Source organism: Marmota marmota, unplaced genomic scaffold, assembly GCF_001458135.2.
Source record: "Marmota marmota marmota unplaced genomic scaffold, marMar, whole genome shotgun sequence".
NCBI lineage: Eukaryota > Metazoa > Chordata > Mammalia > Rodentia > Sciuridae > Marmota > Marmota marmota.
The window spans coordinates 31,466,923-31,482,305 of record NW_026000108.1 but is presented as its reverse complement, the minus strand read 5'-3'; the positions used below and the strand labels follow the sequence as shown (position 1 = coordinate 31,482,305).

The window sequence follows — 15,383 nt, the reverse complement described above, 5'->3', positions numbered from 1 at the left end:
GCACCCTGCTCCCCCCCAATAAAAGATCTTTCAAGTAATTGGATTATTTTCTCAAGAGAAAATGTTGCTTATGTCCCCCTTCCCCACTAGGTTTGAACCCAGGGGTGCTCTACCACTGAGCCCCTTTTATTTTTAACTTGGAGATAAGTGGTCTTGAGTTTGTGACCCTCCTGCCTCAGCCTCCCGAGTAGTTGGGATTACTGGTGTGCACCGCTGCACCTGGCTCCTGCATCTGTATCTTTTTTTTAAGATATGCTATTTCACTACCCCCTTCCTTTGTCTTACTGACTTCCACCGTCCCTCCGCCCATCCTTTTTTTATTTTAAACAAATTCTAAATATTTTTATCCAACTCTTGGATTCCAGTGTCAATAAACAACAGTGGTGGGCACTGTTCATTGGTTTTTGTTGTTTTCTTTCTTTGGACAACAGCACCTTGGGAATATTGAGCAATACTCGCAGATGGTAGAATTGGAACTTGCAGTTCCGCTTTCTTGGCCTTGACCTTGGGTTAGACCTGTGCTGGCTCCTGATAGGCTGATTCCACATTGCAAAAGTGAAAGTACTACTAAAGCACATTCAAATGAAGCAGCAATTTACGTGGAGATTAAATCGGATTTTGAATTTGTCAGCCTCAAACCATATTATCTGGTGGTGACCCTATTTTCTTAGTGACTCAAAACTGTGACCCAGACCCAAGCCTCTTGAATCGAAGTGGGTCGGCACTTGTCAGTTACCTTGGTGAATATTTGTGAGCAGGCTGGGCTTGCTACCTACAAAGCTTAAAAACTGCCCACTTCTGTGCTCAGGAAATATATGTCAAAACCACAAGAGGGCAGCTTGTCTGGTGAAACCAGGCATAGAAAAATGCTGCTCTGTGGACACAGGATCCCACAGACGAAGACTTTGGAAATTCCAAAATATTTCTTGCATAAGGAAGCTCTGTTTTCGTCCCCTGCCAGTTTCATCCAAAGAGAGGATGCCTTTGGAGGTTGGGAGTTTTAAGGCAAGTTCTTTCATGCAAATATCTTCCTTTTCTCTATGGAATATAAATATCCATTTCCCTGTGGGTTCCCTTTTCCTTTCTCTTTCCCTCCCTTCTCTCCTTATTGAGGTATGATCTACATATAATAAATTTCACATGTTTTTAAGGGGTGACTTTAATGACTCTATACTGTTTGGAACCACCCTCCCCCCCCAGCGAAGATACAGAAATTTCCATCTCTCTAGAAACTCCTGTCATGTTTCTCTGCTGTCAGTGTCCCCTCAGATCCCCTTGAATCTCTAAAGAAGGTGTTCATACACAAATATTGTGGCACTCTCTAGGAGGCTGTGTGAGAGCTCTCGAGAGATCCAAGGAAACTAAAACCCTCCATCCCCAGGGAACTGTGTGGGATTTTATCCTCTGTGGCTGTGTTCCTTGTGGTAATCTGGCTCTTATTCACTGAGAGGAAGACTATCATTAATTGCCCCATCATTAATTTCTCATTTGTTCTTTAATTCACCTCGGCTTTAATTAACATTTATTGCATTTAAGTACTTAGACGAATTAACGTAAGGAATCCTCACTAGGAGGGAAGTGCTCTTATTACCTATATTTATAGTCTGAAGAAACTGAGGTACAGTCACATGTGGCTTTGGTAGGCGAACAAAAGGAGTGAGGTTCGTTTCCTGATGTAAAACATGGAATTAAATTTCGTAAGAAATTCCATCTCTTCATTGATCAAAGTAGTTCTCTTTCTGTACACAATACCCAGGGGCAGTGTCACCCACGGCCATGGCCAAATGCCACGACCATTCCAGTCTGCATCCCTGACCTTGACCACCAAGCCATCCCTGTATCTGTTTCCCTGGTTCCCACCTTCGTCTTCCCCTGACAGGTCGCCCTGCCTTTGGCCCTCCTCCGCATTGTGGTCACAGTGCTCTTTCTAGTGTGTACTTCTGGTCATGTCGCCTTCCTGATTAAAATTCTCCACTGGTTTCCTGTGCGATAAAATGTGAGCTCCTGGTTCCTGGCCTCGGTCAGCTGCAGGCCCTGCTGCTCCCCACTGCCCACCCTCAGTCTGGCTGTGCCCAACCAGCTGTCATCCTTTCAAGGTGCTATGCTGAGTCCCTGCACCCAGGAACCGACTGTTCGTCTCTCTGGAAAATGTCCTCTTCCTTCATTCCTGTCTGCTGGGCAGACTTACTCATCCTGCAGGACTTGGCTCACATCTTCCTTGAGTAGACCAGACAGCAGGGATCATCTTCCCAGTTTCCATTGCTTCTTGCAAATTAAAGCCAGTGCCACAATGTTCTGTAAGGATCTCGTTCCAGCTGTGCACCCTCCTGGAGGGCAGAGACTTGGTCTTTTCAACTGCATATTTCTAGCCCAACTCAGTACCTAGCCCAACTCCAGACCTTAAATATCATGAAAGCAAAAAAACACACCCATTATCTTCATCATGGCTATTCCCAGCCTGGCTTAGGGCCTGCCCTATAGTAGGTGTTCAATTCATATTTGTTGAAAACACGAATAGTGGCTATTTCTAAATGTCAAACTGTGATGGTTTTGCCCAGGGATTATAAACTGAAGGACCACCAGCATAATCAAGACATGGCCATGTTTTATACAACCTTACAATATTATAAGGTTTCTGAATTTGATACTTGTAGATAGATATTATGCCTTTACATTTATCTCTGTTCATGCCACTCCTTTTTTTTGAAGTATTGGGGATTGAACCCCGGGGCTCTCTACCACTTTGCTACATCAAACCCAGCAACCCTCCCTCTTTCAGATTTTTTTTTTTTTTTTTAAATTTTGAGACCAGGCCTTACTAAGTTGCTGAGGCTGTCCTCAAACTTGCCATCCTTCTGCTTTCAGCTTCCCGAGTCTCTGGGATTACAGGTGTGCACCTCTGTGCCAGCTTCTACTTCACCCTTCTGTTACTGCCAGCCTGTTCCTGGGACATAAGGTTGGGGGCTGTGCAGGGCACATATTGGTTTGCTGGAGCTGCCATAACAAACTACCGCAGATTGGGTGGCTTTAACAACAGAAGTTTAGATCAAGGTGTCAGCAGGTTTGGTTTCTCTGGAGGCCTCTCTCCTTGTCCATCAGATGGCCATCTTTCCTTTTTTTTTTTTTTTGACACCAGGGATTAAACCCAGAGGCTCTTTACCACTGAGCCACATACCTAGCTCTTTTTAATATTTTATTTAGAGACAGAGTCTTGCTAACTTGCTTAGGGCCTTGCTAAATTGCCAAGGCTGGCTTTGAACTTGCAATCCTCCTGCCACAGCCTCCTGATCTGCTAGTATTACAGGCGTGCACCACCATGCCTGGCAACCTCAACTTCTCTTCTTATAAGCACACCAGCATATTACAATAGGGTCTACCCAGAAATCTCACTTAAACGTAATCACCTCATTAAAAACTCTGTTTCCTTAGTGCAGCATACTCCTGTAATTCCAGTGACTCAGGAGGCTGAGGCAATAGGTATTGCAAGTTGAGGCCAGCTTCAGCAACTTAGACCCTGCATCAAAATAAAAAATAGAGTGCTGGGAATACATGTAGCTCAGTAATAGAGTACCCTTGGGTTCAGTTTCCAGTATCAAAACCAAAACAAAACCCTATCTCCAATTACAGTCACATTGTGAGATACTGAGGTTTAGGACTTTAGCCTATGAATTTGGGGCAGGGGCACTAATCATTCCAAACAGGTAGGGTCATGGACTCTCAAGTTCCACGGTTTTCTCCTTTGGGTCCGATTCCTGTTTTATAACATGTCAATAAAGGGGAGCCCAGGAACCATCTGAGAGAGCAGTTTGCTCTCTGAGGCCAAATCTGGATGGCTATACTATGCACCTGCTCAAGCCTCTGGTCACTTTGATCTTGGGACCATATTCATGGTTCTTAAGAAACTGACATTCAGTCAACATGCCAGGTAGACCTTCGGTGCCTTTCAGTCAAAAAATTGACATGTGGGCTGCAAACTTTCTCTGCCAAGAGTTCAGTGGACAGGAGAGGTAAAAACCATGTAATGACATGGCACCGCCTCCATTTGCTGCAAGCAAACAGTCAGGTCCTTTATTACCCTTGAAATGGGCAACCGTGACCCAGGCTGGGCTCAGAGAAGCAAGTCAGATGCCAAGTTTCTGTGGGTCAAAGTTCCTTCGAGCACTTATGTTAATCAAAAGCTCAGCCTTAGTTAATTTAGCCATTGCTTTCAGGAGAACTTTGGAACAAATGATTACTGAGTGGTATTGCAGGAGTTAGACTCACTGAGAATTTTCTTACCCAGGAGGTGGGTTGCGGTCTTTCTTGGTGGGGGCGGGATTGAGACTTGTCACTTTTATTCATTCTTGGTTGAATCGTGGTCCAATAAATCTGCTGTTCAGAACCTAGTTAGTCAGAATTGTTCACTTAAGGGAATACTATTTGTGTATGGGAAGAAAGGCCAGCTCTAAAGTGCTCCCAGAGGTGAAGGAATATTTAAAATACTGACAATACACCTGGCATGGTGGGGTACACCTGAAATCCTAGTGACTCGGGAGGCTGAGGCAGGGGGATCACAAGTCAGCCTCCGCAACTTTGCAAGGCCCTAAGAGACTTATTTTGAGGCCCTGTCTCAAAATAAAAAGGGCCGGGGATGTGGTTCAGTGATTACATGTCCTTGGGTTCAATCCCAGGTACAAAACAAAACAAAAATCAGAAACCAAAAAATGAAAACCCACGAACAATGGTTAACATAAGTTTGTGTGTTTGGCAATTTACCCTAAAAGATCACAATTTCATAGACTTCTGCAGAAAATGTTTTAAATGAGTATAATAGTCACAGCTGGCCTTCACCGAGCCTTTTCTCTGTGCCAGGCTCAAGGCCTTTGTATTGATTGTCACAGTGCCTCAATAGGTGGGGAATATTAGGCCCTGGTTAGGTGAGAAAAACAAGGCTCAGGGAGGCCGAGTCAGATGGCAAGCAGGGGAGCTGACTTTTGGTAACTGGTCAAAACTGTGAGCTTCCCTCCCTGTTTCTTATTCTCTTGTCCCAGTAACATTCCCCCTGCCCTCCCTTCCCCCCTCCCTTTCTCCCTACTCTCCTCCCCCTCCCCTCCCCTTGAATGTCTTTTAGTTAATATGAATCTGAGTGTCTGCAAAACTGGTAAAAGGCTGTGCCATCTTTTGTCCACGTGTATTTGGGCCAGTGAAATTTTCTAGTGTCCAGTTATATCTAGCTTTCCTCGTAGTTACACACACACACACACACACACACAGGGCTGGGTAATGCTGGCAAAACACTGGATTTCTTCTTCTTACTACCCCGTCACCCTGCTCCATTCAGACCCCTCATTCCCATCTTTGGCTCAGTTGTGTTATCTTTTCCATTTCACAGGCCAGGTAACAGCGGAATTAGAAGGATACCTGGCACCAGGTCACCCAGCAGAGCTCAGTGATCCCTTGGCTTTCCTAGGACGTTTGGTAAGTCACGTGGTTTCATCTTCACCTTGGCTCACATACACATGATCCAGGGTTGGAGAACACTAGGTGGACACTGAACATCACCTAGTAACATCAAATCCTAAACCCCTCCCACCTTTTACAACTACATAGTATTTTTGTGTTTCCTTAATTTACTAGGCCAGAGTGCCCTATGTGTTTGTAGGCACTAATGTACCCAGGGACTCCCTCAGTCAAAAAGAATGCAAGCGTTCTGTTGGCAATGCTTTTGCTTAAACTCATCTAATACCAGTTCTCATGGAAATGTCTGATGGTGAGTTCTTCTGCCATGTTGCTGCTTATATAAACTTCAGAATGCCCTCTTCCTTATAGCCCCCCCACTGCCACCATAATTTAGCATGCCTGAAATTGGGATGTATTTTATGGACACTTGGATTCAGTGAAATACAGCATTTTTCTGATAATCCCCAAATGACCAGCATTGAACATTCCTTACCTTTTATTTTGCTTTCTTTTCTGTTTTGAAGGGGGAGGGTTGAATTTTAAGAGTAGTAAGTGAATAATATAATAAATAGCAAATTAATGAGAACTGCATGCTTACTAAAGAAAAGAGTCAGGTTTCCAGTTCAGAAAGAAGAGCTAACTTTATTCTTTTGGTGGCTTCATACGGTGGTTTTGAGATGAGCAGCCCTTCCCCAGACCCCATGAGCACTAGGTCCTGACTCTGAGAATAGTCCACGGAGGACGGCAGAGCAGCCCCCAAGCAAGCCTAGGGCTCGCAGAATCAGACATTCTTATCCAAATACAAGTTCCCCTCCAGCAGGCAGGTTAGTTTTCTGGACTCAAACAGATGTGTGGGAAAAACTGGGCTCCATAGGGTATAAAAGCAGGGGTTTTAGACTAATACCAAACTGGGTGATTTCTCTTTTTAAGATTATTTCAGGGGGGGGCTGGGGATGTGGCTCAAGCGGTAGCGCGCTCGCCTGGCATGCGTGCGGCCCGGGTTCGATCCTCAGCACCACATACAAACAAAGATGTTGTGTCCGCCGAAAACTAAAAAATAAATATTAAAATTCTCAAAAAAAAAAAAAGATTATTTCAGGGGCTAGGGTTGTGGCTCAGCAATAGAGCGCTCGCCTAGCACATGCGAGGCACTGGGTTCGATCCTCAGCACCACATAAAAATAAATAAATAAAATAAAGGTATTGTGTCCGACTACAACTAAAAGAAATATTTTAAAAAAAAAAGATTATTTCATTCACGTAGGCAAAAGTTCCATGAATCCGACAGTTCTTTGGTCTCTTGCTCTTTGATGACTCTCTTTTTGCCAAACAAGAAAACTCATTTTCAAAACTGAAAAGGCAGAAAGGTGGACACGAGCCATAACTCCACCAATAGCATGACAGACAAGCGGATGTCTGTCTACAAAGGACGTCTGTCTTCCTACGAGGAAGAGATCTGTTCCCACCCTGCATGAGGAAAAAGAAAATTGTGGGTATCAACAAAATGTCTGTGTCCCTTGGCAGAACAGCTGGTCCGTGGTGGCTTTATACCTTGCAGAAGGATATGAAGTGCTGTGGACAATAAGGAGCATGCACCCAGGGTTATGAGGCTGAGGTCTGTGGCTAATGTCAGCATCAAACTTTTGGTAGATTTCATGGTGACACTTAGATGTTAGCACTGAAGTTCCCAAGAACAAGGTCTGGAAGCCAGTCATGAGCCATGCATCCGAGCTATACTCCCAGATGTGTCCTCAGCTGGGCACCAAGGGCAGAGAAAAATACGCTTTCCATGCCCCACAGCTGTACTCACTGGTGTCCGCTGGAGGCTGAGAAATAACAGAAACAGAACAGCTGCATTGATTTCATCAAGAATAACAAAAATTCTGTGTCTGCAAAATAAACGAGGTCCTTTTGAAACTAAGATCAAGGTCAGCAAAATATAAAGGGACACCTTAAGCAAAGAATGAAGTGGTTATTAGGATGCCAGGCTAGAGTGAAAGTCACTAAACACAAACAGGGCCTTTAGACCTAAGATGCCAATACCTACTGATTTTTGTTCACCTCCACCTGTGTAATCAGTCATCACGGGATTCTTAGAGTCACAAAATATTGGAATTAGAACCATAGAACTGATGATGCTAATTAAAATGAACCTTCATTGAGTACTTACTATGTGCCAAGAATAAGAGAATTAGTTTACTTGTATGATCTCTTACTTGGTTACCCTGTTTTTATGTCATCTGCAATAATTCCATAGAGAACGTGTTAGCTTTCCTATTTGGCAAATAAGGAAATAGTTTTAAATATAACTTGTACAAGGCTCAGTGAGTACCTGATGGAACTGGCACACATAATGTCTTAACTTATTTTCTGTTGCTATAACTGAATACCTGGCACTGGGTAACTTACAAAGGAAAGAAGTTCATGTCTCACAGTTTTAGAGACTGGGAAGTCCAAGAGCATGGTGCCAGCATTTTGGCATCTGGTGAGGGCCTTTTTGCTGCATTATAACCTGGCAAGGGGTATTACATAGAGAGTGCAAGTGTGCTAGCTTGGGTCTCTCCTCTTCTTATAGAGTAACTGATGCTATCATGGAGGCCCCACCCTCTGGCATCATATAATTCTAATTACCTCCCAGAGGTCTGCCTGCAAGTACCACTAATATTTGATTTTGGAGATTAAGTTTTTAATACATGAATTCCAGGAACATATCAAAACCATAGTATATGCCCAAGTCAGTCTAAGGTCAGAGTCAATCTCCCTCCCCCCATCCCCAACACCAGTACTGGGATTGAACCCAGGGGACTGAATTACTGAACTATATCCTCAACTCTTTTCATTTTGAAACCGGACCTCACTAAGTTGCCAAGGCTGGTCTGGAACCTGTGATCCTCCTGCCTTGGCCTCCCTAGCTGCTGGGATTACAGGCATGCACTGCTGTAGCTGGCCCAGAGTTTGTTTTTAAATTGCTATTCCTTACGAGGGCTGAGAGAACCTTGGAAGAGAAGCTTTCTGGACATTCTGGCCAGAGTTCTCAGGAGTTCTCCAAATCAGTTCAGTGGAAATGACAAAAGGTCATATTGAAAATGGTAAAACTTATACTCTGAAACAGAAGTCATGTATAATTTAATTGCAAATTATAAAGCATGTTGGGGGGTTCTCTGATAGCCTCCAGTTCTCTTGGCATTAGGGAGTTGACCAGAACACTTAGCCAGGGTGGTTGAGGGTGCAGTCTGATCAGATCTGGACCCTTACTGCCCTCTGCCCCTGGAACTGGGGCTTCTTGTGCTTCAGGTTTCAATCATTTTGAGAATTTTTAAAAAACACCAATACACAAGCACCAGTCCTTCAGTTCAGATTTAATTGGGTCGGGGGAACCCAGACATCAGTATTTTTGAAAACTCTGCAATTGTGGACAACTACTGGCTTACACTTTTGCTTATTATTAGCCTGGCAAATAGCTATGTATGGCTCTTTCCTGCCTAAGAGCATCATTTGTATTCTCAAGCAGCTGTTTCTGGTTTGGTTTTTCCTATGGTCTGTGAGGATGTATTGGGCTTTGAAAACCTTTTGACTCCTAGGAAGGAGTTATTTACTTAGCTCAGTGGAGGCCTGTCTGAAATAGATCACCTATTTACACTTCCCCAATTACATGTCTCATGAACCACAACAAAAGTTCCTCCTCATGACATTGCTCAGAATGTACCATTTAATTACCTTATACCTAAAATCTACAGATTGCAAGGGATGATATGCTCCTGATACATCCTAAAAACCCAGGGATTGTTTTTTTGGGGGGAGTGGTAATGGGGATTGAACCCAGGGGTGCTTAACCACTGAGCAACATTCCCAGTGATTTTATATTTTTTATTTAGAGACAGGGTCTAACTAAGTTGCTGAGACTGGCTTTAAACTTGCCATCCTCCTGCCTCAGCCTCCTGAGGATTATCGGCATGTGCCACTGCATCCGGGGAAGGGACTATTTTTGTCTTCTGATAAGCACTGATGTCTCTATGTGATGTTCATTTAAAATAGACACCAATTAGAAGAGAGTAAGAGGTTGACGTAGACAAGCACCTTGATTCTAAAAATGAGGGAGCTGAGGCTAAGAATCAACAAAAGCCAGCCTGAGATTCAGGTCTCTTCATACGAATGTCTTTGCTCTTCCCTGTACTGCTGCACTTAAAATTTCTTTTGTGCACTTAAAATCTCTTCATCATTCACACTGTGCCTTCCTAGTCCAAGTCAGAATTTTATTCCCAAATTATTGCAGTCTCATGAACCACAACGAAAGTTCCTCCTCATGACATTGCTAAAAATGCAAACATATATACATACTCAGTGAAAACTAGCAGGTTTAGAAAATATTCTAGCTTATTTTATTTACTTAGATTATGTGTGTGTGTGTGTGTGTGTGTTTTGCTGGAAACTGAACCTTGGGCCTCACACATGCTGGTCAGGTACTCTACATCTGATCTTTACCCTCAGCCCTTCTGGCTTATTTTAAACTGTGTTTACCAAGTTTTCCAAATTAGACTACTATTTTAGACTGAAATAGCTGATTTCTTTGAAGAGGATCGTAGCAAACACAAGATGACTCTCCAAGTAGAGAATGAGAGACTTGGCACATCAGCCTTTGTTAGCAGGATGGTTCTGGAACACCTACCTAAGTTTTAATACAATAGTCAACCAAACACTGGTTTTTGTATGTTTTGCCTATCTAAGAGTGGTTTTTACATTTTTAAGGAATTGGGGGATAAAAAGGGAAGCAAAATCTGTAACAGAAACTGTATGGCCTGCAATGCCTAAAATACTTACCACGTGGCTGTTGACAGGAAAAGTTTGCCAGTCGTTTTCTAGGTGACCTTCACGAATAGACCTCAGCACTTCTCAAGGCAAATCTCTTTCAGAAATGTTAAAAAGGCCCGTGGCTCACACACCGTAAGTTTAAATTCTGTATTCCTTGTGCTTTGGAGAACGCTGAAAATGGAGAGAGGCAGCCAGGCTGGTGGGAAGCAGAAGGGGTCTCCTCACCTCTGTATCCAAATACCACAAAGCAGGCAGGGCCCTGTGACTTTGCTCTGAAGGTGAAAGTGAGGCCTCAGGTCCAGAGTCTGTGCATTCTGCATTTGGCTTTGGGAACTTAATGAGTCACAGTTCTGGCTGTGTCCTCCTTGACATTCATGCAGAGGTCATAAGAATAAATTCTAAAGGCCCCTTGAAGGGGACAGCTCTGGAAATCCCTGGTCATCTAAGGCCATCTCAGGAGGGAGCCCACGCTTACAACTCAGCTTGTCCTCTCTCCTCTTGCTGCCACTGAAGGGCTCTAGATTGAGCAGAGAAAGGGGCTGACCTGGGAGAGGGGGCAGGAAGGCCCGAGGGCAAGGCTGGTCCAGTGTCTGCTTGCTGCAGCACTTCCAGGTGGGCCTGGGTCAACACGAAGTTGGTAGTTTCTCTTCATGACTCTTCTTTTGCTTTCTGATGCACGTTGGCCAGCGTCCAGATGCCTTGGCCTTCCCCAGACCTTTCTCCCTGAGCTTACTCTCTAGGCTAGCATCAGTCTTGGCTTCTAAAGTGTACTTCTCAATTATCACTGGGCATCTTCCCCCCACCCCCATCTTTCTCTCCTTGCTTCCTCCTCCAGGCTAATTTTCTTTTCTTTTCTGTTTTTGGTAATGGGGATTGAGCCCCGGGGCACTTTACTATTGAGCCATACTGGTCCTTTTTATTTTGAGACCTGGTCCTGCTAAATTGCTGAAAGTCCCACTAAATTACCTAAGCTGGTCTCTAACCCATAATCCTCCTGCCTCAGCCTCCCAACCCCTCCAGGGCCATCCAGATTGATTTTCAAAGCACTTGGTTTCTGTATAAACTATTGTTAGCATAATCCAGTGTGCCTCACTTTCAATACAGATTGACATTTATAATAGACAAATAAAAGATTTGAAAGGTAATTCTGCCTTTTGTTAAAGAAATCTTTCCGTGTCAGATTAGACTCTCTCCCTATGTTTATCGATTTCTACATTAAATTATAGCAATCGGTTATTGGAGGAAGTCCCTTGGTTTTGGAGGAAGTCTCTTGGGGTAGTTGGGTGCAAGCAAATTCATTTCTGTATTTGCAGACCTTTCGGCATAGTGAAGTGCATGTCTTTGCCTCCATGCTGGATCATAAAACAGTTAACTTTCCCTAGTTTGTTTGCTATCCAGCTCAAGCTCACTAAATATACCCATGGCCTGGCTCATGATCAGACAAAAGATAGTAACTTGGTTTATGGCAATGGTTGTATTTGCTCCAGTTGGTACACATGAATTTAGACAAATACCCAATTCATTCTAGAAGATGATTCTAGCTCAGTCCTAGGTTCCTAGTGGCTACCAGCTAATGGTAAAGAACAGTGTCAGTGCACCATTGCTCTGTGCTAGGATTCCCAGCTTGGGACAGGAAGTATCTGTTAGCTCCAAGTCCAAAGCTGCTGGCAGTTCTGGATAGATTTCCCTGACACACATGGTTCTTACAGCCTTGGGTGTCACTGTGGCTCTTGTAGCAGAGCACACAGCTGTGAGACACAGAAAGAAGATGAGCAACTGAAGTTGGTTTACTAAAATTTGAGATGCAAATATGCAGAAAAGCCAGCCATCTTTGGGAATCTCCATTATTCAGAATGCAGTATAAACCTGAGTTATGAGTTATAAGCTGAGATTTTTGGAGTCTGAGCAGGTGGGTTCCAATCTTGCCTTCTACCAATAATTGGCTTCACTTGACATTGTTGGGTTTTGTTTCTTTGCTGGTATGAGGAAATGGGGATTATAAAAAAGTATTTGCCATGTAGATTTTGGGGAGGAAATTCTATATGTCAAGAATTTAGCACTGTGTCTGATATACAATGAGTGCTTAATAAATGCTGGTCTTAGTGTTTCCTCACATGTGAGGGACATGGTCTAGTACATTGTTTCTCAAATTTTTAGGGCCCTGGACATCTTAACAAGCAGATAAAATGTCAACTTCATATAAACAGTAAATAATCTTTAGTTTAAATATGTCCCCAATATTGAATGAGACATGGTATCCTAAAATATCACCTTTACTTACTAAATCTGGCAACCCTATCTTTATGTTCTTAAAAGTTATTGAGGAATGAAACATGCTTTTGTTTATATAAGTTGTATCTGTTGATATTTATTGCTTTAGAGATTAAAGAAATTAAAAATATCTATTAATTTCTTTAAAATCACAAGTTAACTTTTATGATAACATAAATGACATTTTTAATGAAAAATAACTATTTCCAAGAAGAATAGTGAGAAGAGTGTATTGTTTATTTTGCACATCTCTTTAATGATGAATTTGCTAGAATTCCACTGTATTCTCATATTTGTTCCTACTTCAGTCTGTTGAGGTATGTTGTTTGCACTGAAGTTTATGAAGAAAATTCAACCTCACAAAACGAGTGGTTGGAAAAGGGAGGGATGTTTTAGTAATCTTTTCTGATAATTGTGAACATTCTTTTTTGATGCTAAATCCAGACTCTACAAGGGATGGCTTCTTAAAGAGCGGTTGCAGTATGCAGTCTCTATGCATATCAATGAAATTTTCATGTTCTGTTACATTAAAATCCTTGGCTTATCTTGTTTTTTGAAGATAAGTCATATGCTTCTATAACATCATGCATTGGTCATTTGAAAAATACGGGTTCACTGAGTTGTGAAAGATCTTCCAAATATTGACACATTCCATTATACAGTACAATGTTAAAATCTGCTAGTATCAGAACTGGTCTCATCAGAGAAGTCTTTATTTATTGGCAAGTTGTCAAGCTCATGGTGGTAATGCAAGTTCCCCCTCTCCCAATTTTAACTTTATTTGAAAGCTGGAATTGCTTATTGAAAACAAATACCATCTATCACATTCTTTGAAGTGACAGGCACATTTCTTACATTTTCAAGAAAATGTCTGACAAATATCCAAGGCTGAATAACCATGGTTGATTCTTCCAAGTACAGAGGATGTTCCAGGTCATTCAAGTGATTCTCCTGAGTCAGCTGTCCTAATTTGGTCCACAGTAGAAGCACTGTATTAAAAGCACTGTACTTAAAAGTTGGGATTTAATAAAATTAATATTATACTTCTTTATTAAATAAATTATTTGTGGGGGAGGGTTGCTAAGGATCAAACCCACTCTACCCCAGGCTACATTACCAGCCCTCAAATACATTTTTTTTAAGTTGTAAATGAACACAATACCTTTATTTTAGTTATTTGTTTTTACGTGGTGCTGAGGATCCAACCCAGTGCCTCTCACCCATGCTAGGCAAGGGCTCAGCCACTGCGCCACAACCTCAGCCCTCAAATATATTCTTAAGGGAATTATCTTAAAAACAAAACCCAAAACAAACAAACAAAGAAAACAACTCTGCTGTAATCCTAGAGACTACAGGAGGCTAAGGCAGGAGGGTATAAAGTCCAAGGCTAGCCTTGGAAACTTAGGGAGACCCTATATTAAAAAAAAAAGTATAAAAGGACTTGGGGAGGTAACTGAGTGGTAGGGCACCCCTGGGCTCTGTCCCCAGTGTCTGGTAATGAAAAATGCCATGACTACTAGTACTCTGGGTGACACTGCCTTTTACAGTGCCGGCAGTTTTACCCACCACTGCCTTTGCATCACTAGTGCAAATGCCAATGTAGTGAAAAGGCAAATATGTTAGTATTAAGAGTCGTGGTGACAATGAGGGTCTCCTACCATTTTCCGTGTCACCACGACTCTTAATACTAACATAAAATTATATATAAGATGGTGTGAGGGGGAAGAAAAAAGAGAGAGAGAGAGAAATGTGACACAGTAGATTGGGTAGAAAGAGGGGAGGGGAGGGGGGGTTAGAAGGGTAGCAGAATACAATTGACACTAGTATGGCCCTATGTATAAACGTGGCTGTATAACCAATGTGATCCTGCAATCTGTACACGTGGAAAAATAAGATTAAGATTACGTACCCCATTTGAATCAAATGTATGATATGTCAAGATCATTGTAATGTTTTGAGCAACTAATAAAAAAATAAAAAAAATAAAAAAAAGAGTCGTGGTGATCTCCCAGGTTCCGGGTATCTCACTTTGAGAACTGCTGGTCTAGAGGATGGTGTCCCAGCCCCAACAAAAGACAGCACTGGACAGTGTAGATTTATCATGTGCTCCGCTCCCCTGTCCAGGGGCTGCTGGAACTGCCTCTCTGGTCTGGGTTGAGCTTGGCTGGGCAGTGAGCAGTTTCTGAAGGTCACACTCATGACCCTCTTTGAAACCCTCTCCAGAGAACTGAAGGGACTTGAGTGATTCACAGACTTTCCAGGGCCTTTGGAGCTCCTGGGAGACTTAGATGCTCCAGATGCCATGTCCACCTATCCTTTCTCCTATTCTCTGGTGTGCAAGGGAGCTCAAAACCCCCTTCAGAATCTGAAATCATTCTGTTGGCCAAATATATATTAGCCTTACAGATAACCAGGTGGGACTGGGCCCCTAAAGCTGACAGATGTTTTAGAATAAGCCTGGGGTGATAGAGCAGTGATTTCCAGAGGTCAATTATTCTGCCCTATCAGAACTCTGTAGTTGAAAATTCCAGTTCTAACACTGCACATTAGATTCACAGAGACAATGGGACAAAAAAAGAGGACTTAGAATTGGTGACCAGAGGTGGGAAATGTTAATTTAGGGAAGATTTTTTTTTTTCCTTTTTGTGGTGCTAGGGATCAAAGTCCAGGGCCTTGCATGTCTGAGGCAAGGACTCTATCACTGACTCACATCCCCAGCGTGCCCCCTCCCCCCCGCCCCCACATTGGGGATTGCTTTATTTGTTTTCGTTTTTTTGCAGTTCTGGGGATTGAACCCAGGGCTTCATGCATGTTAGGCAAGTGCTCTACCACTGAGCTACACCCCTAGCCCCGGGGGAAATGTTA

The 15,383-nt window shown here is 42.8% G+C and overlaps 1 protein-coding gene across 4 annotated transcripts in view; it reads left to right on the top strand.

Annotated features, from left to right (window-relative positions):
• Rbm47 (RNA binding motif protein 47) overlaps positions 1-15,383 on the top strand; it is a 161,259-nt gene that overhangs the window by 64,908 nt on the left and 80,968 nt on the right. For all 4 annotated transcript variants that reach the window (XM_048784371.1, XM_048784370.1, XM_048784367.1 and 1 more), the window contains one exon: positions 5,372-5,457. The gene's annotated coding sequence lies outside the window, so the exon portion shown is untranslated. The remainder of the gene's footprint in view (positions 1-5,371; positions 5,458-15,383) is intronic.